Consider the following 25307-nt stretch of genomic DNA (forward strand, 5'->3'; position numbering starts at 1 on the left):
TACAAGTTCTTTGTTCGTTCAGCCTACCGAACCCTTACTCCAAGCACGGCGGATCAAAATTCAGTGGGTTGGAGAATGTTATGGAAATTAAATGTACCACAGCGGGTTAAGACTTTTCTATGGCTTTCGCTCCATGGTGAACTCATTACGAATTTAGAGAGATGTCGGAGACACATGGCCACCTCGGCTCGTTGCTCGCTGTGCAACTTTGAAGATGAAGATTTACTCCATGTCTTTCGTGGATGCTCCTTTACTGTGAATATTTGGCGTAGGTTAATTCATGGGGATAGTTTCCAAAGCTTTCTTACACTGCGCCATGTCGATTGGATTAGGGTTAATTTGAAGAATTATGGTCAATTTGCCACTGAAAGTACAAACTGGGATGTGCCTTTTGCCATAGTAAGCTGGAAAATTTGGAAATACAGGTGTAATGTTACTTTCAACCCGGACTACGTGAAGCATGAGGATCTGGTGGCATAGAGCATTCGGCTTAAAAATGAAATGGTGGCACGGGAGAATGTTGTCGCAGTTAATCGCAGTGGTGTGAGAACTGCTGCACGGTGGTGTACACCTGCCAGGAACTGGGTCAAAGTTAACGCAGTGTTGGAAATAAAACACTCACACAAACAACTTTTATTGAAACTCAAACAAATATTACAAGAGTACTCTCACTCAAAAACAAGAACTACAACTCACTCTTATAAGACTTTGCTTCTTCACTCACTTAGAAGCTCTTAATTTTTCTTGATGCTTAAAACTAAAATGGGAAGGGGTATTTATACTACTCAAGAACAATCCTACACCACACAAATAAACTAATTTAAACCATTACAAATTCAACAAATATCTAACTCTCACCTAACTAAATTGATGTAAGCAATGACATCATTAATTAAATGATGTAAGCAATGACATCTTTAATTAAATGATGTAAGTAATGACATCAATTTAGTTTGGGTTTGTGTTTAGGCTCCCATAATGGATCAAGTTTATGATCCAACACCCTCCCTTAAACTTGATCTCGTGACCCCTAGTAGGTTCCTTAATCTTAAGAAGTCTTCGCTGGTCAGTGGCTTGGTAAAAATATCAGCAACTTGATCTTGTGACTTCACATATTCAACTTCCACATCTTTTCTTGCAACACACTCCCTTATATAGTGGTAGCGAATATCAATGTGCTTGCTTCGATCATGGAATACTGGATTCTTCGCTAAGGCAATGGCTGACTTGTTGTCGACACAAACCTTGGTAGGCTCTTCTTGTATCAAACCAATCTCCTTCAATAGATTCTAAGCCAAATTGCATGACAAACACATGAGGTAGCAGCAACATATTCCGCTTCACAAGTGGATAATGTGACAATCGGTTGTTTCTTTGACATCCATGTGAATGCAATATCTCCCATGAAAAATACGAATCCAGTAGTGCTCCTTCGATTATCTATATCTCCACCCCAATCATTGTCGCTATATCCAACAAGCTTGTAATCATTAGAAACTGAATAGAACAAGCCAAAGTCAATTGTACCTTTCAGATAGCGAAGAATTCTCTTTGCGGCTTTAAAATGGGTGGTTGTTGGGGATTCCATGTAGCGACTAACCAATCCAACTGCGTGAAAAATATCGGGTCTCGTGCAAGTTAGATAGCGTAGACTTCCTACCAAACTTTTGAAGAATGTTGGATCTACACTTTCGCCTTCTTCATGTTTGGTCATCTTGATCCCGTATTCTGCCGGTGTGCTTATTGGCTTACAGTTCTCCATCTTGAACTTCTTCAGTATCTCCTTTGCATAGCTTTCCTGTGAAATGAAAATTCCATCATTTTGTTGCTTAACTTCAATGCCAAGGTAGTACGCCATGAGCCCCATGTCTGTCATCTCGAATTCTTTCATCATCACATCCTTGAATTCATTAAACATGCTTGGGTTGCTTCCAGTGAAGATCAAATCGTCCACGTAGAGGCACACGATCAAAATATCTTCATCTTTGATCTTGATATATAGAGCATGCTCGTAGGGACATTTGTTGAAGCCATTCTCTTGGAAGTACTTGTCGATTCGGCTATTCCATGCCCTTGGTGCTTGTTTTAGCCCGTAAAGAGCCTTCTTCAACTTCAACACCTTGTCTTCATGCCCTTTGACTTCATAGCCTGATGGTTGCTGAATGTAAAGTTCCTCTTCAAGAACTCCATTTAGGAAGGCGGACTTTACATCCATCTGTTGTATCTTCCACTTGTTTTGAGCTGCCAAAGAAATGATTAGTCTGATAGTCTCCAATCGAGCAACAGGAGCAAATACCTCATCATAGTCAATTCCAGCCTTTTGACTATAGCCTTTAGCAACTAGCCTCGCCTTGTGCCTTTCAATCTCTCCTTTGGCGTTTTGCTTTGTTTTGTACACCCATTTGACACCTATCGCCTTATGTCCCTTGGGAAGTGAGGTAAGTTCCCATGTGTCATTCTTCTCGATGGCCTTGATTTCTTCGTCCATTGCATCTCTCCATTTCTTTTCTTGTACCGCTTCTTGAAAGCTCACTGGTTCACAATCGGTAAACAGACAAAATAATGTAAGATTATCTTGTCGTTCAGTTACCTCATAGAGATCTCTAAGGCTTCTTGTGCATTGCACAACTCTTTCACTTTGACTCCCACTTGACGATGATGAAGGTGATGAGTCTCCTTGAGTGGTTGATGTTGGTGAAGTGGGTGGAGTTGCAAGCTCTTGTTGAGATTCATCTAGTTGCTCCCTCATTGTCTGCTCATATTCTTCAAACTGAGGAAAGAAATTGAAGTCATCTGTATGAGAGTTAAAATCCCATTCTCCTTCTTCGTTGAAGACCACATCTCGACTAATCACAAACTTCTTATTGTCTGGATTGTACAACTTGTAGCCCTTCGAATTAGCATCATAGCCGATGAAGATAAAACTCTCGCTTTTATCATCAAGCTTCGTTCTTCTCTCGTCTGGTACGTGAACATGGGCTATACTTCCAAAGGTTCTCAAGTGGGAAATGCCAGGCTTTCTTCCACTCCATGCCTCTTGCGGTATCTTTCCCCATACACTTCTTGTTGGAGATCGATTTGACAAGTAGACTGCACACGATACTGCTTCTGCCCAAAATTCTTTGGGTAGTTTCTTGCTTTTGAGCATGCTTCGTGCCATGTCGAGGATTGTTCTATTCTTTCTTTCTGCCACACCACTTTGCTGGGGGGATCTAGGAACTGTCATTGGTCGACGAATTCCATTTGCTTCACAGAACTCTTGAAACTCCCTGGAAGTAAATTCTCCACCTCGATCGGATCTCATGGCTTTGATCTTTCTACCGCTTTCTCTCTCCACTGCTGCTTTGAACTTCTTGAAGACTTCAAAAACTTCTGACTTCTGTTTCAAGAAATATACCCAGGTTTTTCTTGAAAAATCATCAATGAAGAGAAGAAAATAGTTATTGTTACCGAGAGAGCTTGGCTTGATCGGTCCACACACATCGTATGGATGAGCTCAAGTGGCTTCTTAGCTCTTGTCTCTGACTCTTTTGGAAAGCTTTTCCTGAATTGTTTCCCGACTAGACACCCTTCACAGAGTTGGTCAGGATGGTTGATGTGAGGTAGTCCTTTCACCATCTCCTTCTTAGATAATAGCTCTAGACCTCCAAATTGAGATGCCCAAATCGAAGATGCCAAAGCCATGATGCATCTTTGTAGCAAGCTTTCAGGCACTTTGCAACATCATTTTGTATGTTGATCAAGAACATTCTATTCTTTGACATCGGCACTTTAGCAATGAAGTTATTCTTATCATCTTTCATAGAAAGATTATAATTATTCATATGAATATCATAACCTTTCTCTACCAGTTGCCCTAAACTTAAAATGTTACTTTTCATATTGGGCACATAGTAGACATTTGAAATAAATTGATGTCTCCCATCTTTCAAACGGATAAGAATGTTACCTCTCCCTTTCACTGCTATTGTGGAATCATCTCCAAACGAAACATTTCCACTTACTGACTCGTCTAGCTCCACAAACATGTCTTTCCTTCCACACATGTGATTGCTTGCACCACTGTCAAGATACCAGGAATTTGCTTGGACACCATCAGTTTCCTTTCGTGCTAGAAGAAGAGTTTCTTTGCCATCTGTCTTTTCCTCCACGTAATTGGCCTTCTCCTCAATTTTGTTGTTGGGAGCTCTACATTCTGAAGCATAATGCCCAAATTTTTGACAATTATAACATCGAATTTGAGATTTGTCATACTTTGAGTTTGGATTAATTCTTCCACGGCCTCGTGTTGAGCTTTCTCCTTTCTCATAGTTGTTGTTGGAATTGTTATTGTTGTAATTCCAGCCTCGTCCACGACCTCGACTTCTACCTCGTCCATGGCCTCTCTGCCTTGGCCACGTTGGTTTCTATCATTGCGTTGGCTCTCATGCATATCCTTGAGTTGCAGCTTGAGGAGTTGCTCAGTAAACTCATGCTTCTTTTTATGCTTCTCTTCGTATGCTTGCAATGATCCTTGGAGCTGTTCGATCTTCATTTCTTCCAAGTCTTTAGTTTCTTCAATCGTCACGACGATGTGCTCAAATTTGGGATCCAACGAACGGAGTATCTTCTCTATTATCCTCACATCGTCTAACTTTTCACCATTTCTTTTTAATTGATTAGAAACATCTACTACTCTTGAGAAATAATCTGAAATAGACTCAGATGCTTTCATGTTTAAGGATTCGAATTCACCTCTTAATGTTTGGAGACGAACCTTCTTCACTTGCTCGGATCCTTTGTAAGAGGTTTGCAGCTTCTCCCACGCTTCCTTGCTAGAGCTTGCACTTGAAATCTTTTCAAAACCATCATCATCTAATGCTTGATAGATGAGGTAGAGAGCCTTCTTGTCTCTCTTTCTTGAATCCTTCAAAATTGTCTTTTGATATGGTGTAAGAGTAGCAAAAACATCATCATCCGCAGGCTCATTACAGCCTTTCTCTATGATATCCCACACATCTTGTGATCCAAGAAGTGCCTTCATTTTGATACTCCAATTGTCGTAGTTGTTGTTGTTGAGTGTCGGAACTTGGAATGGTGCCATACCATTTTCCATATCTCTCAATATAATGAGATTTTGTAAAATCCGATTGCACGGATGAATCCGGAACGATGAAAAAAAAAACTTTGGAGGGACTTGGACAACTCGGTCAAGGGCTCCAACTCGGCTGAATCGGCTCAACTCGGTGAGTCAACTCGATTTTCTGGCAGCAGTCTTCCGGCGGTGCGTGGCGGTGCGTCAGAACTCAAATTGAGAAAATTCTGGCGGCGTCGTATTCCTCTCGTCGAGACCTTCGATCTTTCCAACTCGCTCTGATACTACTTTGTTGGAAATAAAACACTCACACAAACAACTTTTATTGAAACTCAAACAAATATTACAAGAGTACTCTCACTCAAAAACAAGAACTACAACTCACTCTTATAAGACTTTGCTTCTTCACTCACTTAGAAGCTCTTAATTTTTCTTAATGCTTAAAACTGAAATGGGAAGGGGTATTTATACTACTCAAGAACAATCCTACACCACGCAAATAAACTAATTTAAACCGTTACAAATTCAACAAATATCTAACTCTCACCTAACTAAATTGATGTAAGCAATGACATCATTAATTAAATGATGTAAGCAATGACATCTTTAATTAAATGATGTAAGTAATGACATCAATTTAGTTTGGGTTTAGGCTCCCATAATGGATCAAGTTTATGATCCAACACGCAGATGGAGCTGTAGGAGGGCAGATGAAGATGGCGGCTGCGGCAGGAGTTCTTCGAGATGACCAAGGTAGATGGATTTCTGGGTTTGCACGGAGTTTGGGTATATGTTTGGCTTTATCGGCGGAGTTATGGGCAATCCATGATTCTCTGAGTCTTGCTTGGAATTTGGGGTTTCGTAGGATAGAAATGGAAACGGATTGCGCCATGGCAGTGAAGATTCTTAAGAATAATAGTAGGCTGGAGCGGAATGGAGCAATAACTCTTTTGATCTATAAGCTGTTAAAACGTGATTGGGAAGTGAAGGTCAGCCATTATTAATCGTGAAGCAAACCAGGTAGCAGATCGTCTTGCGGCCATGGCGAGGGGCAAAGATATTTGTGGGATATGAGGTTGAAATAAGAGAGCAGCCCGAATTTCAAAGCCAGGTTTCAAGCATCATCCGTTGCCATGAATATTATTGCTGGAAACAATCTGTCTGCATGTGCTCCAATGGCTGCTAAAAGAACAAATAAAACAACAAAGGTAGTCCAATTTTTACTTTATACTATAATCATTAATATTCAATTTATTTATCAATTAATTCAGATCAAATATTATAAAAAATTATTATAAGGACAATCATATCGATCTAATGTATTCTATTTACAACGACAGAATTCAAACATTGACTCTACTCAAATATTTAATACCTCTTAAAATAGAAAAAAATGAATTTTTAATACTAAATGTGGATAGATAAAGAACGTAATGACCGAGAGTGAGAGCTGCATGGCTCTCTAAAATTGTCTAATAATCACAAGAATCCTGATTAAGTTTTAAAATCGATCGGACCTTGTGTTAAAGAGCAATACCACCTCTCAAAGTATTCATTTTTCATTTATAAGAATCAAATTTAAAGCCTTTAACGATAATGAATTTCTTATAACTCGATCCGAAAGAGATTGATAATCAACTCCAAGTTCAATTCATATAGAAATAGCCATTTGATTTTCTTTTGAAAAAAAGAAAGAAAGACGAGGAAAGAGGAGTGGATGAGTTGTTGACATCGGCTAAGAAAGGAACAGCGGAAGGTGGATGGGAGAATATGCTGTGAAGCTCCGAGGCCTTCCATTTACATTGCTTTTCTTTCGGCCTTTGGCTTAACCCCCTTTTAATACACTCTCACCCCCACCAATTTGTGTTCCCACAAATCTATATTTATTTTTTTTGGCTCAAATAGAATTAAATATTCATAAGATATTACATAGTTTCTTTGCTAACTATGATTATAATCGGTGGAGGAACATCGAAGATTATCTCGCCTAGAGATTGACCTCAATTTTCTTTTGCTAAAGCATCCGTAATTTGATTCTGCTCCTGTGTCACATGATTCTTCTCCAACTTTTTTTTTTTGAAGCAATCGAAAATTTATTTTAACATATATTTGAATCAATCAAGGTTTAAACCCCGATCCAAGTTAATTTTTAATTAATTATTACTAAGTAAAGATCATCATAAATTAAGAATATCTATTCATACTCGATTCACTTTAAGCTGGATAAATAAACCATCCTTCTCGGTTCTCATACAATACCTTTTTCAGTTCTTGAGATTCAATAATTACATTCTAATTTCCTTTTATGATTTATATTTAAGGCTAATTTTAATCAAATATTCATGGACTAAAAAATTATAGATAAGGTACATACAGAAATGTTGTTTTATCTCAAACAATTTCACATCTTAATCTGTAACACCTACCCATGGACTGACATCGGATAATTTAGTGACTTGAATTTCTTTTACAACATCAGATATTTGAATCCCAACTTTATGAATGAAGAAAGCTGAATTGAAAAGATCATCTCACAACGAACTCTTTAATGTATTCAATCCAGATTACTCAATCAATGAATCGGATATGATGATTTAAAATAAACCCTATCTTGTTTGCATAATCTCATCGAGCTGACCAGGTCGAATTTGTAAAATCTTGCCATCGGACATAATTATGACAAACCCTACCCTGCCAAAGTTTCTGCTCATATCTCTCTGTTATTGAAACCATTTTACCCTACTATCCCTTACCCCCTTGTGCGGGTAAAGAAAAAATGTGTGCCCAAAACAAGCAACAAGGGTGTTGCTAGGTTGGTATTGGACATAATTATGATAAACTCTACCTTGTTTAAGACTGCCTTTAGCAAGGCAGGTCACAGAAAATAACTAAATAAAGGAACCACTATTCGAATTCGAAACGATAGATACATGTAGAGACTATCAAAGTGGACCGGAAGAGGGGCATCATTGCCGGCTATCCGACCAACACCAGTACCTAAAATACAGAGAAAAAACTACGTAACAGAAACAGTACAGTCGCTAGAAAGAACCTTTTGCGAGAGATGGTGGGGTTGAGAAACTCTTTTCCTCCCATCCCCCACTAGGTTCTGTTGAAAGCAATGGTTTTATGCTAAAGAAAAACCCCAAATTTCTATATCAGGACACCATTTTCATTTGGGAACCCCACCGAAAGCCTCAGAGTTCATCCACCTTTCTTTCTCTAGTGATGAATCTCACTTTCGAACAAATCAATGTCCCGTGTTTTTGCGGCCATGCAGCTCTCACTCTCCATTTCTCTTAGATTAATGGTGCTCGAGACATTTCGGAAAATGAGTATTGTAATATATGAAAAAACTTCTGCTAGGAGCATACCATATAGAGAAGGTCGAACATTTGACATCAGCTCCAACCCAACCCTTATTTAAATATCAGACTTACAAATTATCAGAGGTTGAGAAATCTGCAGTAAACTGTTAAGAGTCGAAACCCAATACAGATTCATGTTTTTCTATGAATTCCAGCATTACAGGTATTTACAGAAGAAAGAACAAATTTAAACTTCATCCGATGTTACAGATACAGAGGAAACACTGAAAAGCTTGATTCTAAAATGCAGCTTTTTTGGCAGGTTATATGTATACTGATACATGTCATACTAGCACAAGTGCTTGCCTATAATATCATCAGATAATTTTGATCAAGACTCCAGAAAGTTATTTTTCACCTGATCTATTCATGTGGCGTGGTATCACCAGATCTCAGCTCCCTTTCAAGTTCATCGAACTCCCAACCACCTATCTCATCGGCCGAGTAGTCTTGGCTACCCTTCCCAAACTCTGACTCCAGCTTTGCTAATTCTGCTGCAGGGTCTAGCAGCAGCCGTGCTTCAGGGTTATCCTTTGTAGCCTCAGGTTTAGATTGTGTTGATTCCGGAGTTATCTGCAGATTCTCATTAGGAGTATCAACCTTTGGAGTCTCTATTTCCAAAGCTGGCCTTTCAATAGCTTCGAATTCTGTCCTTAACTTTTCAATGTCATTAAATAGCTCTTTAACCTTAGGATCATCTTTCCTGGATAGGAGACCGGAAAATGGGTTTAAAACTTCATTTAGACGGAATCGGGAGGAAAAAAAGGGTGGGAGTCCATACGAAAATAGGAAGGGATGGATTTGGATGCAAAATGTATATATCCAACCTTGAAAGTGTCTCGTGCTTATAAAACTGCTCTTTCATGCTATCGACCACACTGAAGGTGGTTATAATCTGAAACAAGGAATCAATAAACAAATGTCTCAACAACCGAAGGTTTGGACTGACTTGGAATTAAGGGGAGAAAAGGGATTAAAATGAAAGGTGCTTAGAACTAGTGGGAAAAAAACATAAATTAAGCAATATTCAGTTTTACTTTTATTGTAGCAAAAATTCCCCCTAAAGGAAAATAAACGAGTGGGAGCTAAGTGTACCTTGGCTTCATAATCCAAATATTCCTCCTCAATATGTTTCCTCGGGTTTAATTCTTTGGAATCCTCATCACTTGGGCTAGATGTGTGCACTGATCTGTCATTTCAGAAATAAAGAATAAGAAATTGCAGAAAAAATAAATAGGATAGAATTATTTGTCTAAAAGGATAAAGATTACTTTTCATTCAACGCCTTCAGGTTCTCTACAAATTTACTGATACGACTGATGGCAGGGCTCAGCTCTTTCTGCAAAAGAGTACAAATTTTCCAAGAACGATGCATGAGAGAGAAAGAAGGAACAAAGGTGACTTTAACAACAACAAAGGTTTTCACAAAGTATTTCATCCGTCATACTGCATTGAATACCTTGTAACCAGAGAGAAGAATATTGGCCAAGTTCACAAAATAATCCTCGTGTTGCTGCAATTCCTCACTGGAAATGCAAACAAGTATCAACCAAAAAGTAGACAAAATCCAGTATTGAGTATTAAATTAATAGAATTAAGAGCAGAATTCATAACACTTTCTTCAAACAAAAGAACTTAAAAACAGATTCGATGAAGGATAATTAGACACATAATTTTCCTATTCAACAGAATAAAAGAATGTTAGATTACATACTCGACTTGCTTCTCCTTAGTTTCTGTATATGTGGACTGGATAACCCAAGTATCTTCCAAGAAATTAATCCATGTATGGAGAACTTCAGCTTCTACTCTACAAGCAGACATGGATTTTGAAAGTTCATCTTCCTGTTAACATATCAGAAAGAATTTTTAGCTATTTGAATTTTGAACCATAACACGGAGTCATTACCCGTTAAATTATAAAGATGGGATAATTTTTATGCATTATAAAATTAATATAGAAATTAGGGAAAACGCACACCTTCGTTTCCAAATGGGAAATAATCCGACTGTTAGCTTCACTAAATTGATCTCTTTCTTCCCGGACATTCCGTAGACGCACATTAGCAGCGGCCAACGAGATATTAACCTACACATATTCCACTGAAATGAGAATGGGGTAGAATCCATCTCTTTACACAAAAGGTAGCTAAAAACAGATAGAACTTTCTACAGCATGAATTTGGAGGAGGTTTAAAACCTAAACTTTTCCAAGCAATCTTGTTTGCATGGTTGTATGGGAGTTCCACTACATAATTTGAAATAATACTCGCTCGTTACAGATCAAGAGGAACCAATGATCATTAAAACAGATTTAAGTACTACAATGAAATAAAACATATGGATAAATCATTCTTATATCTTCCATGGTAATTGATTTCCAACCTTTAGTACTTCACCAATCACCCTCAAAAGTAAATAAGTACATAAAAGCTTTGCTTCAGTAAAGTATTTAATCACCTCCAACATGTATAAGTATAAACAAAAGAACAAAATTATGTGTGACAAATATTAAATGATATGCTATATTTGTAGGTAATAAAAAAGACAAAACCATGTGGCAGATTTCCCAACATGTAAGAAACAACCAGAAACAGCATGCAGCAGAATAACCTTTTTCAGCTCTGCTTCAAGTTCATCTCTTCGTCTTTCGAGCACTGAAATCTCAGCTACTATTTCCTGGATTGTTCATTAGAAAGAAAAAAATCAAATTTCTCATCTAAAACATTAAATACACCAAAAGTCACAAGCATATTTGCCCAGATCAGCATTTCATTGTTTTAATGAAAAGCTTACAAAGTTTAAGATGCTAGTAAAAGTTCAGGCAAAAGTAAACATTAAACCTAAGAAAGATGAACATTTTTTTCATTTTCTTTCTTTCTCATTTTTACAATATATATTCTTTTAGTATATATGGACATGCATTTGGCCTTAATGCTTAGGCTACATAAATGAAGGCTCTCTCCCATCCCATAAACCCACATCCTCCAGATGCAAAAATAAGACCTACGAATTCTGTCTCGTGTCCTAACACCAATACCAATGTCCCCTAGGAGAATCTTTGAACAGCATATCATGGAATCTAACAACACTAATCACTGCCATAGGGTACCATCATGCATGACATCAGGAAAATAAAGAACTAATCCTTCGAATGCCAATTTTAGATGAAATCATCCAGTACATAATTTGATACGTTCCATATTAAACCTGCCATGTCATTAAGTCTTATTCTTAAAGGCCCTGAATTGAAGATCTAGGATTAGGAAGTTACACAGATCTTCTGCAGTGGATCTAACTAGACTAGTCTTGATTCTAACAACACATTTGATCATACAGATTAAGAAAACAGCTAGCTAGCTATCAAATTCCGAGACAACTTTTGCAATCAAAAATCGTACTCTAACCTAAATAGAAAGACGTAGGGTATGAAGGAGGTTTTAATGAGGCCTTTGTTATCAAAAAAAAAAACCTAAATAGAAAGATGATAAGAATTTCCTTTTTATCTAGCAGCGCAGGCAGAGAACACATCAGTGCGAGTATACAACCTTCTCTTTTCCTTCAGCATCAGTTGCTTTAGCCACACGAACAGCTAGAGCCTCCTTCTTCTGAAGTCTGCCAAACAAAACCAATTACCAATATTAAAGAGGTTCAGATTGCTTTATATCTTGCTTCAGTGTTGTCTTCAAGGATTTCATCCAAAATCCAGATATTCTTAGAAGTAGAAATATTCCAGGCAAGCACCCCAAGAAATCACCAGAGACGGGATTAAAATATTTTTTTCCAATAGAATAACCCAAGGCTAACCTTTTCCTCATTAATAATAAATAGGATCAACAAGAAGGAAATTTAGGTCAAAGGTCATACATAAGACAAAAAATATAAAATCCCCAAAGACTTCAGCAGACATCCTTTAAAGCAACCATGAATTCTACTTCATACTTCCTCCGAAGTTCTCAAATAGGATATATCTAAAAATGGTCATAGTACATTTCACAATTTCTTCAAACTGAAAATAAATAACTGCAAATTTTCCTATAGTACCTAAAGAGATTTAAATATTAGGGAAAAAAGAATCAGCTGGGGCTGCAAATCCTTTAATATAACAAATGTATTCAGAGCTGTTAACTTTTAGCTATAGTAACTGCATTGATAAAATCAAATATTATTCAGAATGACACTAAAATTTTTATCAGAAGTACCTGTGATCTGAAATTCTTTTCTCAGTTTTTGCAAGAGGCAAGAGATTCTGATAAGACCTTCAACTTATCCTGCTCAAACAAACAATATAAAGCGGCAAACTATAAAGTGTTGCCCCAAGAAATGCTGCATTTGCGAAAACAGATACCCATCTTTTAAAATTTTAGGTTGAATTGCAAAAAGGTGATAAATCCCAAATTAAATATTTTAGAGGAAACAAACTTTAACAGAAGCATGTTGCTTATACATATTTCATGACTCATGTTTATTAAAACATTATCAGGAAACAACCAATCACCAAATCAAGAAATTTCTACCTTAAGATAATGAAGCTCTGGAGAGTCTCCATTGTTGAAAGACTTCTTTTTTAGTAAAGTTTTTCCAATGTGGAACAGTTTTGTATATGCAAGTGCTTCTTCAGAGCCTAAAACAAAAATAACATGGTCAGCTTTCATATTTTCTTTCAGGGAAACATTGCCCCGGTAAAGATCATTGAATGTCAATAATCAGAAGGTAAATCAAAACCATGAGTAGCTTCAAAAAATCAGAACTTTTCCATTTTTCTTTGGAGAGGCATAGGCCTCATCAACTTGATGTCAAACTGTTGACAAGAGCCCATGTAATTAGATATCATAAATAGCACTATTGTCATCAAATGCTTTGACATATTTAAGATTATATTTTACTCTATAAGTTACGGTACTCGGAAAACCTTCAAAATTTTCTTATCTCAACTAGGACAGCTGGTTTTTTGTTTCCTGTGTATGAATTATCAAGTTGAATCAAATTGAGAGAGTTAATTAGATAAAAAATATATATAAAGTATTCTCAAACAATGATTAGAATATCATCATTCAGGTACCTACACACAATTAAAGTTATTTGACAAAAGAATAACAAAAACAACATTTTTTTTGGTGGGGCGGGGGTAAGAGAACCATCTAGGAAACACCCAGGACATGCCATTTTATGGCAAAGGAATAGCAAAAAACATTTAGTTCGGTAAGAAATCCCAGTATGTCTACTAAATTCTTTTTCAGCTTTATAAAGTGAAAACAGTTTGTTCAACAAGCGACTTCTTGAAGGACTATATGCATGACCGATCATGAAACAAAAGGAAATAATTTAACATCAAACAATTGCAAGATAAACAAACAAAATGAAACGGTATATTGTTCTATCAGAAATTTGATTTGTCTAGATTAAAAGCTTAACAGGAATCTCAAAAATTAGTTCTTATACAGATTTTCTACTCAATGTACAACACACTATAGCTTTCAAACTACCACAAAAAGGACAAGCAAAGTTAACCATAACTCAAATCTAACTCGCTGCTTACCTCAATAGCTACTTTAGTAGCATTGTCATCCGCATTATCATGACCTTCGGGTGTGCTCAGTTTGCAGAGTTTTTTCTTCAAATCAGAAGCTTCACTATCCATTCTGTCATTGGAGATAAAAGAAGAGATGTTAATTTCTCTTGCTTCAGCAAGTCTAGTAATCAAGCACCTCAGACATCAAAACCCTAAAAATTTTGGGCGAACATGGTGGCTACAGAACAACATGAACCAAAAAAACATGATAGGAATTCCTACTTTATTACAATAGGAAGTGCAAGTAGGTTTATGCTAACATAGATGCAAACTTGGCACGTGCCAATATGACCAAAAGTATATTTAATTCACAAATAACAGAAATATCTTAGCCAAATATTAGAAGTTAAAACCTATTTAAGAGAGGAAAAATATGATATGTACAGTTAGGAAAGACAATTTCAATTAGATACTGGCAAAAGCTATGTTACTCGGAATCGGGTGTGAGTGTCAGATACACCATTCGGGTATAACCCAACAAGGGTATGCTCTATTTTTTCAGAAAAAAATTACACAATTGGAGAATCATACCTCCATACCCAGATCCAGATTGATGTAGGATATGAGTGTCAGACATTGGAATTTTAGGGGGAAAAAATGAAGAGCCAAAGTAACATAGGCCAGAAATACACAAGAATTTGGCATTGTCAGAAACATGAATTCTCAAACCCAAAGTATAGAAAACATGACAGTAAGAGTGTACAATATGATACAGGCTGAAGGCCAGGAAATGGAAGCTCTTTGTTTTGAACTACCTTAATAGATCTGCACTTATTTTCAACCCTGTTATGGCACTTTGAACAAATTGAAGCAGTTCCTCCCGCTTCACCTACAATATACCATGTTTGAAAAGATTTGGGGGGAGGGGGATAAATAAGTAAAATTTGAATCTTTCCAAATAGCATTCTGAATGTAGCATAGGTTTGACAAGTTACCAGCACTTCATCTTGGTAGCTAGAAAAGGCAGCAGCTAGATCCTGTAGACTGCTGACTACAGCATTGTGAACCTCTTCTCCTCCAGTGAGGCAGAGCCTGCAGGTCTTATTATTTAATTGAACAAATTTTCCAAAAATCCAATTTAACTTTAGGGTTTCAGGCTAAACGTTCAAAATAATAAATTTTGTCTCACTTAACAAAACAAAACCTACAAGAATATGCAGAAACTGAATCGTTCTTCATATGTTAGAAACAGTCAATTTTAAACTCTGATGACAAAACCTCAATGTTGATGTTCCAGTTTATAATAAAGCTATAGTCATAAAGTGAGGACTTACCGAAACATCTGCTGGAGCAGAGAAATCTCTTCTTCATTTGGAGCTTCAATAATCTGAATCACAGAAAAGATTTAACCTGTGTTAACCTCAATGAGCAGGTATTCGAAAATGTAAAAGTGCCACTGAAAAGTTGCATGCTTTTCGGAAATAATAAGCTCTTTCGGTCATAGAAAAGATTGTTCGGTCTCCCAAGGGCCAGAGAAAATTACAGAAAATCAAACTTACATTAAGACATCCAAGATACTCCAGCAGAAAAGGTAATATGTCCATAAACAACTTAAATTAGATAAAACACAACAGATTAAGAGTTTTCTGATGATCTTTGAAAATTATTCAATCATTAAAATTTCTACTTCATGATATAACCTAAATGAAGGAACCATTACATAGTGCCACATCGAGGTCGGTAAATATGATCTCTAAAGTTCTCATTTGTGTCATTTTTCAAAATGTTTCCTCATTGTCATTAACCCAATTTATCTAGTCAAAAATAGATTTTTGATAGCACAGGGAACAGAAGGCATAGAAGCAGCTTCACAATTTACCACATTAACATTTAAAGAGTAAAGCTCTAGTTCTTGCATAACTTTAGACTAAAGACAATTTCCAGTAAACTCGTTGGAAAATCATTATTCAGTTATCAATAAATGTCAAAAACTTCACCAGGTCTATGATAAAATATTTTCTTTTTTTTATTTGAACGATCTATCATGATTATTAATCATTTTTCCAGTACAAGACTTAGATCCAGAATGATCATACCACAAATGTTGACTTTTCCAAACCCTCATCTAATGCCTAATCATCTATAAAATTAGTCGATAACTATGCTAGCAAAGCATGGAAATAAATGTTTAAAAAGGTCTATGTTAGATTCAATATTCTACACTATCTTGACAAATCATGATTAAAAAGAAAATATGAACAAATGACCCAGCTATCAAATCGTACCATAGATATTGTTATGAGCTCCAAAGCCTGGCTTCGAAGGAAAACTTCTATAAAATTCATTGGTGCACCTCCAATATCAGAATCATAATACAAAACCTATCAATCATTAAAAATAATCAAAAGAGGAAATCATGGTACAAGAAACTTATTTGAAATGTAGCATTATTTTAGCACTTCAACCTATTTCAGGCACACAACAGCCAGCCAACGGCATTAGTTTCCAAATCCAACAAATAACAATGCACTTAAAAGGAAATATAAGGATATAACAATTAGGGATACTAAACTATTTAACCTAACTCACAAAAAAACACAATAGATAATTTGATGTCAGACTACTCGGAAAAAGTGGACCTACCAATCTTCTTGTTGAGCTGATATTTACAGAAGCATATCATTTACAACTCAATAAGTACAACAAAGCATAAGCGGGTAACACCTAAGCCACCGTATATAATTTGGTTTTTGTTAGAAAAAGGAATAACTCACAAATGATGGCCTCTGCAGGTTCTCCTTTGCTTCATCAGAAGTGGAATTTGATCGAGGCCATTTTGACTGCCTTTAGATAAACTTCAGATAGCTTCTCAGTTTCTTTGAGTGCAACCAACCATCTTCTCAGCAACATAGCTCTCAGGACCCCTGCAAGAAATTGCTGCTTCCTCCAATCTTTCACAGTTTGCCTTGAACTCTTGATACTGCGAGACCCCTGCATAACTATATAACTTAAGCAAGTCTGATAACAATTTATAAGATCCCACAACAGGAAAAATAATCTCTGAAGGTGAACAAGGAGGGGAAAAAACTTACTAGTAGTGCATTAAATCAAGTGAGAAATGCTAGCTGGATTTAATATGATAACCGACTAGATCATAAAGCTTTTAAATAATACCAGTTTACAACATTATAAATCAAATTTGACATTCAAAATTTCCTCTTAGTACCATTACTTAAAAGAGATGGTCAAATCCAATTAAATTAACATAAAGTACACTATTAGTACATATAGAATCAGACCAGTGTACAGAATTTATTCTGCCAAAGAGAGGCATTTCTGGGACTATACTATTGTAGTTTAATTTTAAATTGCATTTTGTTGATTTACAAGAAAAAAATGTTATTTAGATTAAAAACACATTTCATTATATTCTTATTGAACAACCAAAACAGTCAAGCAATTGGAAACCAAAACGAGAACAGTAAAACTAAAATCGCCATTTAATGATAACAGAGAATTTCTCACAATTACTCTAAATTTCCAAATTAAGAAAGAAAGAAAGAAATGTCAGTATGCAAACCTTTCAAACTAGCAATCAATCCGCCTGAAATGGCAACATACACACCTCAACATGAAAGTAAATAATAGTTAAAAATGAAGAGAAAGAACTTACAATGCGATCTTGAAAGAGCTTGGCTCCTTCAGCGACAGCTTGGCCATTATGAACAACAGTATCAGCATAGTTTTTGAGGTTTCGAGTGATGTTACTGGTGTTCCCAACCTCCACCGCTTGTTCACCGCCGTTTTCAGCCACGACATTACGTTTCGTTTCTCCGAGCAATGCAATTAGGGTTTTTTTGTTCGAGGGAATTTTAGGGTTTTTTAGATAAATGAGAAATAGGGAAATGTTCTTTCAATCGTTTATTGTATTTTTGTTTCGGGTGACGAAGGAAAATGAAACAATGGTTGATAGATAGATATATGTGACGTCGTTTGACCCCGCACATGCTTCGTCCTCTTAAAAGTCTGATAGATTTTTTATCTTAAAATAATTTATTTTGCATACATTCATCGAGACAAAGGATAATGAGAAAGAGGAGGTAAGTAAAATTAGATTCGATTTTAAAAATTAATTTTTTTATTTAATATGATTTAAATTATTTTTAAGTTGTAATTTCATAAATTTGATTTGAAAAAAATTTAAGTTTAAACCGAGTTGTAAAATATAATTTGAATAACTCGAATAGCCACTCGAATAAATAAAAAAATTTAATAATTAATAGATTGATTTTTAAGTTTAAGTTATGTCACTTGACTAAAAAATGAAATAATACACATGTATTGTATATGGTTATAAAACATCATCTAAATTGGAATCAAATAATATTATATATAAATTTTATAATTAAATTTAAACAAAACTCCAAAATTGGACTAGACTCAACTCAACTCAAATTTTATAAACTTGACTCAACTTGAAAAAATTTAAAGTCAACTTCGAGTTGTAAAATAAGATTCGCCAACTCGAATAACTTAAAATTTTTTGACTCGATTCGACTCAATCAAATGCTCACCCCTACATTGTTGATAGGTTACTTTTAGTGATTTAGGTTCGATAACATTATTTACTTAATATATATTAGTATAGAGGGGAAATATCATGTATTGTCATTGTATTATAAAAGAAGGATAAAATGAAACCTTAAGCGAATTAAGTTACTGATTTATTATATTTTGATTATTGTATCGTTAATTTATATTTGTTTAACATGTTAGTAAAAAAATAATTTTTAATTTTACTCTTAAATTTTTAAAATTTTATTTGTCACCCTCTTAAGATGATTTTTAAAACCTTTTTTTTATATTTTAATTCTTAATCCTGATCATCATCCTTGATGTTAATATTATCGTTGTCGATAGTTACACATCTGTTGTTTTAACCTCTGTTTTAAAAATCGGACCGGACCGATCGATTCAACCGGGAACCGTTGCTTAGTCCGGTTCAATCTAAACCGGTTGAACCGCTATTAGTGAACCGGCCAGAACCATTGAACCGTTCGAACCGGACCGGCTGAAAACCGGAAAAAACCGGGATTTTTTTTTTAAAAAAAAAAATTAAACCAAACAACGTCGTTTGTTAAACGAGCCAAGTTGTTGAAAACATTTTTGATATTTCGATATAACAAATTAAGTTAAATGAATTTTAAGATTTTACAAATGATTTTACAAATTTATATTCGATTCAATTAACCGAATATCAAATTATTACTCCAAGTTTTTCAAGATCAATTTTAATCCTTACTAAATGTGTAAAATTGTGATTTGTACTTAAACTATTTTTGAAACAATTTTCACAAAGTATTTTGAACCAAAAACAAGCCTTAAATCAATTATTAAAAGGCATGCACCGATGCATCAGTCCATGCATCGATGCATCGATGAATTAATTGAACATAGAATGCATTCCATGCACCGATGCACTCTCCATGCACCGATGCACTATGAATATTTTCAAAACATCGAATGCATTTGATGCATCGATGCACAAGCCATGCATCGATGCACCAGGCTATTTTTCAAACATCGAATGCATTTTATGCATCGATGCATCCTTAGTGCACTGATGCACTAAGTGTCCCAACGGTCAAAATATTTGAATTTTACACAAATGCACCGATGCATCCTTGATCATGCATCGATGCATGAGACGCTCCACCTAGAAAAATTAATTGCTTTCACACTTAAACGGCTATATAATCTTCACTAATCATCCCCAACGTTCAGAAGTGATTCAAGGTGTATTTAAACAAGTTCTGAAGCCCTTGATCAACAAGAAATCATAGAGAATCAAAGAGAAAGCATCAAACCTCAAGTTTGAGCATTTCAAGCCTATGTTTCATCCAATATTCATTGCTTTCAAGAACACTTTGTACTCAATTGTATTTATCTTTGAGTGTTCTTTTCTTTGTTCTAGAATTGTGCAAACATCTTACCTTGTGAGGTTTTCTTGTAAGTTTGCAAATTTGTAATCTTCTCTTGGGGAAAAAGAGTGTTCTCAAGAGTTGGGGTATACTCTTGAGGGATTTTGTAAGGTTATCTCTTTGGCCTCAAAAGAAAGAACAAATTAGTGAATTTGTTGGAAAATCCTTAGTGTGGATAGCTAAGGTAGTGGACATAGACTTTGTTTGAGAAAGTCGAACCACTGTAAATCACTGTGCAATTACTTTCAATTTTCTGCAAAAGCTTCCACAAAATTTTTAATTGCCAATTCACCCCCCTCTTGGCCAATTCCGTCGATCGATTAACTCAACAATTGGTATCAGAGCCTCACTCATTTGAAGGTTTAATCACCTCTTGAGTAGATCCGGGAAGAGTTAAATCGATAAAGATGGCGTCCACTTCCGGTTCATTCTCCATGGAAGAATCCAGACCAATTGGTGTGCCTCCACACTTCAATGGAACAAATTATCGTCGTTGGAAGAGGTTCATGATGATGTTTATTCAAGCACATGATATGGAAGCTTGGATGATAATCGAGAACGGATATTCTTTTCCTACGAAGAAGGTAAAGAAGTGGAGTAATCAAGAACGGAAGGAAGCTCAACAAAACACAAAGGCTATGCATATGTTGTGTGTGCAATTGATCCTAATGTATATAAAGGAGTTTCTTCTTGTTCAAGTGCCAAGGAAATGTGGGATAAGCTTGAGGAGATCTATGGAGACAAGGAAAAAGAAGAACCAATAAAAGTGATGTCTCTATTAGCTCTCAGAGAGCCAAAGGTATCTTCTAACTCAAATAGATTAAATTCAAAATCTTTTAGTGAGTTACAAGATGCTTATGATGAATTATTTTCGGAGTTTGAGACCATGAACTCCAAATACAATAAATTGATTTCTAAATTTATTATTAAAAATGATCTTATTTTGAAAGCTAAAAAGGACTTGGAAAATAAAAATGAAATGTTGAAAAAGGAGTTAGAGCTTTCAAAAATAAAATCGAAAAACTTTGAAAAAGAAATTTTCAAATTAAACAAACTTCTAGAAACTAAAATGGATTTTGAAAAACAAAATGAAATTTCGAAGAAGAATTTAGAGCTTTCAAAGATAAAATTTGAAAGTATGGAAAAGGAAATTTTCGATTTAGAAGTTAAGCTTGAATGTTTAACAAAAGAAAAGAGATCATTTTAAATAATTCATCTAGTTCAATAATGACAATATGCTCACATTGTCATTATCATGGTCATAAGGAACATACTTGTCCTTTAAAGAAAGGAAAACGATTTAAAATTAGACAAGTATGAGTTCCAAAAGGAACAAGAGGCATTAAAACTAATGTTCAAGGATCCAAAGCAATTTGGATACCAAAATACACTTAAATGTCTCTTGTAGATGTGTGGGAGCAATGGTGATGAAGATGATGATATTCAAGATGCTCTAGCCACACATGAAAAAGGAATGGGTAACCTCTAAACTTAATGTTATTATTTTATTTGGTTGCTCATTTAGTTGTGCATACATGAGGTTTTAAATGTTGAATAATTTTTGATTTTGCATAATTTTTTTTTTCATGTATGTTGAAAAATGGTTATGATGAACATTTTAAAGTTATATTTATTTTTTTTAGAATTTTAGTTCATCATAATAAAACTTGGTCAAAATTTTAATGTAATTGATATTCATTTTAAACCATTGATATCAATTTTCAAACAATTTGATTTTTGACCTTAAATTTTGTTCTAATGTTTATGCAAGTAATTTCAAAGTTTTAATGATATCTCTCTAAATCGATATCAATCTTTAATGCATAACATCTTTGTAAAACTTTATGCATATGCTCTTAATTTTGATAATCAACATTGCATAATGTTTTATATGTGAATGGATTAAATCATAATCTATTGAGTATTAGTCAATTATGCGATAAGGGATTCAATGTCTTGTTTGAAATTAATGGTTGTAAAGTCATTGACATTGCATCTAATCGGATTATGCTTGTTGGTCATAAAATAGGAAACATTTACATGGTGCATTTAGACTCTATTGATATGACTAATTTATGCCTAGTTGCTAAGAATGAGCATGATATTTGGTTATGGCATAGGAGACTAGGACATGCTAGTATGAGTGTTTTGCAACGGTTAATTCAAGGAGACCTAGTAAGAGGGTTGCCTAAGCTTAAATTTGATAATGATAAAATCTGTGATGCTTGTGCTAAAGGAAAACAAAAGCGAGTTTCTTTTAAATCTATTAATGATGTATCAACTAGTAGAGTATTACAATTGATCCATTTAGATCTTTTTGGGCCAACTAGAACTACTAGCTTGGGTGGAAAACAATATGCATTTGTCTTGGTAGATGACTATTCTAGATATACTTGGGTTCTATTTTAAGTACTAAAGATGAAGCATTAGAACATTTCATCACATTTTCAAAATAATCCAAAACGAAAATGGTTACTCTATCACTAGTGTTAGAAGTGATCATGGTACTGAATTTGAAAATCTTGGATTTATTGAGTTTTGTAATTCTAATGGTATTAGCCATAATTTTTCAGCACCTAGAACCCCTCAACAAAATGGAGTTGTTGAGAGGAAAAATCGAACTTTAGAAGAAATGGCTAGAACCATGCTTTGTGAAAATAATTTGCCAAAAATATTTTTGGGCGGAAGCCACAAATACCGCTTGTTATGTTGTAAATCGAGTAATGATTAGGCCAATTATAAAGAAAACTCCATATGAAATTTTCAAAAATAAAAAGCCTAACATTAGCTATTTTCATCCTTTTGGATGTAAATGTTTTGTTTTAAACAACGGTAAAGAAAACCTTGGCAAATTTGATGCTAAAAGTGATGAAGGAATTTTTCTGGGTTATTCCTTAAATTCTAAAGCCTATCGTGTATTTAATAAAAGAACTTTAGTTGTAGAAAAGTCTATACATGTTGTTTTCGATGATAATCCCCTTCCGAGGAAGGATTCTTGTGTGAATGATGATGTAGGTGTTATAAATACAAATGACGTTAGACATGACGTTGGAGAACCATCATCAAAGGAAGAAACGAAAAAATGAGGAAACTCATGATCCTCTTGAGAATCCAACCATTGAAGAAAGGGAAGTATCTTATCCAAGAGAGTACAACTATGTCAAGGATGGTGAAATTATAGGTGATCCATCAAAAGGGGTAACAACTCGATCTTCTCTTAGAAATATTTGTAATTATGTTGCATTTATCTCATGCATAGAGCCTAAGAATATTAAAGAAGCATTAAATGATGAACATTGGATTATGGCTATGCAAGAAGAGTTAAATCAATTTGAGAGAAGTAAAGTATGGACATTAGTTGAAAGGCCTAGTAATAAATCTACTGTAGGTACTAGATGGGTATTTAGGAATAAGCTTGATGAGAGTGGTAATATAGTGAGAAACAAGGCTAGACTTGTTGCTCAAGGGTATACTCAAGAAGAGGGCATAGACTATGATGAAACATACGCTCCCGTAGCTAGGATGGAAGCAATTAGAATGTTATTAGCATTTGCATGTTTCAATGAATTTAAATTATATCAAATGGATGTTAAAAGTGCATTTTTAAACGGTTTTATAAAAGAAGAAGTGTATGTGGAACAACCTCCAGGTTTTGAAGATTCAAAATTTCCAGATCATGTTCTTAAATTAACAAAAGCTCTTTATGGTTTAAAACAAGCTCCTAGAGCTTGGTATGAAAGATTGTCAAATTTTTTAATTGAAAAAGGTTTTTCAAAAGGAAAGGTTGACACTACATTGTTTTTAAAAGCATAAAGGTAAAGATTTATTAGTAGTTCAAATTTATGTTGATGATATAATATTTGGTTCTACTAATGATGTTCTTTGCCAAGAATTTTCTAAGCTAATGCAAAGTGAGTTTGAGATGAGCATGATGGGGGAGCTCTCATTTTTCTTGGGACTCCAAATCAAGCAAAGAAAAGATGGCATCTTCATTAATCAAGCTAAGTACGTCAAAGATATGCTCAAGAAGTTTGGACTGGAAAAGGGAAACCTCATGACACTCCAATGAGCTCTTCAACAAAGCTTGACTTAGATGAAGGAGGTAAATGTGTAGATGTTAAATTATATAGGTCAATGATTGGCTCTTTGCTTTATCTAACTACAAGTAGACCGGACATTATGTTTAGTGTTTGCTTATGTGCTAGATTTCAATCATGTCCTAAGGAATCACATTTACTAGCTGTTAAGAGAATCTTTAGATACCTTAAGGACACTCCTAGTTTAGGACTTTGGTATCCTAGAGACTATAGCTTTAGCTTGCATGCCTTTTCTGATGCGGATTATGGAGGATGCAAATTAGATAGAAAAAGCACCTCCGGTACTTGCCAATTCCTTGGAAATATGCTGATTTCTTGGTTTTCAAAGAAACAAAATTGTGTTGCATTATCTACCACTGAAGCGGAATACATTTCAGCCGGTAGTTGTTGTGCACAAGTTTTATGGATGAAACAACAACTTTTGATTATGGAATTGAAGTAGGTACCATTCCTATCAAGTGTGACAATACTAGTGCTATTTGTCTCACTAAAAATCCCATCCAACACTCTAGAACTAAGCATATTGAAATAAGACATCACTTCATTAGGGACCATGTCACTAAGGAAGATGTAGTTCTAGAATTTGTTGATACTTTGCACCAATTAGCGGATATTTTACAAAACCCTTAGATAAAGAAAGATTTTGGACACTTAGGAGAGAATTAGGTTTAACTGACCTATCTTCACTTAGTGTTTAAAATATTTTAGCACTTTTAAATAATATTGAAAAATGCTTATAATAATAATTTTTGATTGCATTCTTGCTATTAGTTAGGGGGAGTTAGTGATTCTCTGTTAAAATTAATTTTATGTTCAAATAAAGTTTGAAGATTAATTTGATTGATTGAACATAATTAATTTGTGATATATGAGTTGCCAATACCATTAGAGCCAAATTATTTAGCATTTTAAGTGTTTAAAACGGATTTTTGACATTTTTGTGCTTTATGCACCGATGCATTTAACAATGCATCGATGCATCCCTTTGAATGTGTATCGATGCATGAGGCCATGCACCGATGCATCCGTCGGGTTTTAAGTCAAAAACCTTGGTTCTTCTTCATTTTCTCAAAACCTAAAACACTAAACACACGGCCGTTCGCCCCCCTCTCCCTCAAATCTCTATTTTTGCTCAAAATCTTCGGGAAATCATCGGATTCTTCAAGATTTTTATCCTACAAACCTACTACAATCATTAAATTGCTCAAAACATCTCCACTTTCCCCTCAATCCGAATTTTTCAAGGTAATTTTTCAAAAACTCTATTTTATTAAT

At 35.0% G+C, this 25307-nt stretch overlaps 1 pseudogene; it reads right to left on the reverse strand.

Annotated features, from left to right (window-relative positions):
* Nucleotides 1-8475: 8475 nt before the first annotated feature.
* On the reverse strand, nt 8476-17898 carry LOC120172772 (annotated as a pseudogene).
* Nucleotides 17899-25307: the final 7409 nt, after the last annotated feature.

Source organism: Hibiscus syriacus, unplaced genomic scaffold (genome assembly GCF_006381635.1).
Source record: "Hibiscus syriacus cultivar Baekdansim isolate YM2019G1 unplaced genomic scaffold, ASM638163v2 tig00111877_pilon, whole genome shotgun sequence".
Lineage (NCBI taxonomy): Eukaryota > Viridiplantae > Streptophyta > Magnoliopsida > Malvales > Malvaceae > Hibiscus > Hibiscus syriacus.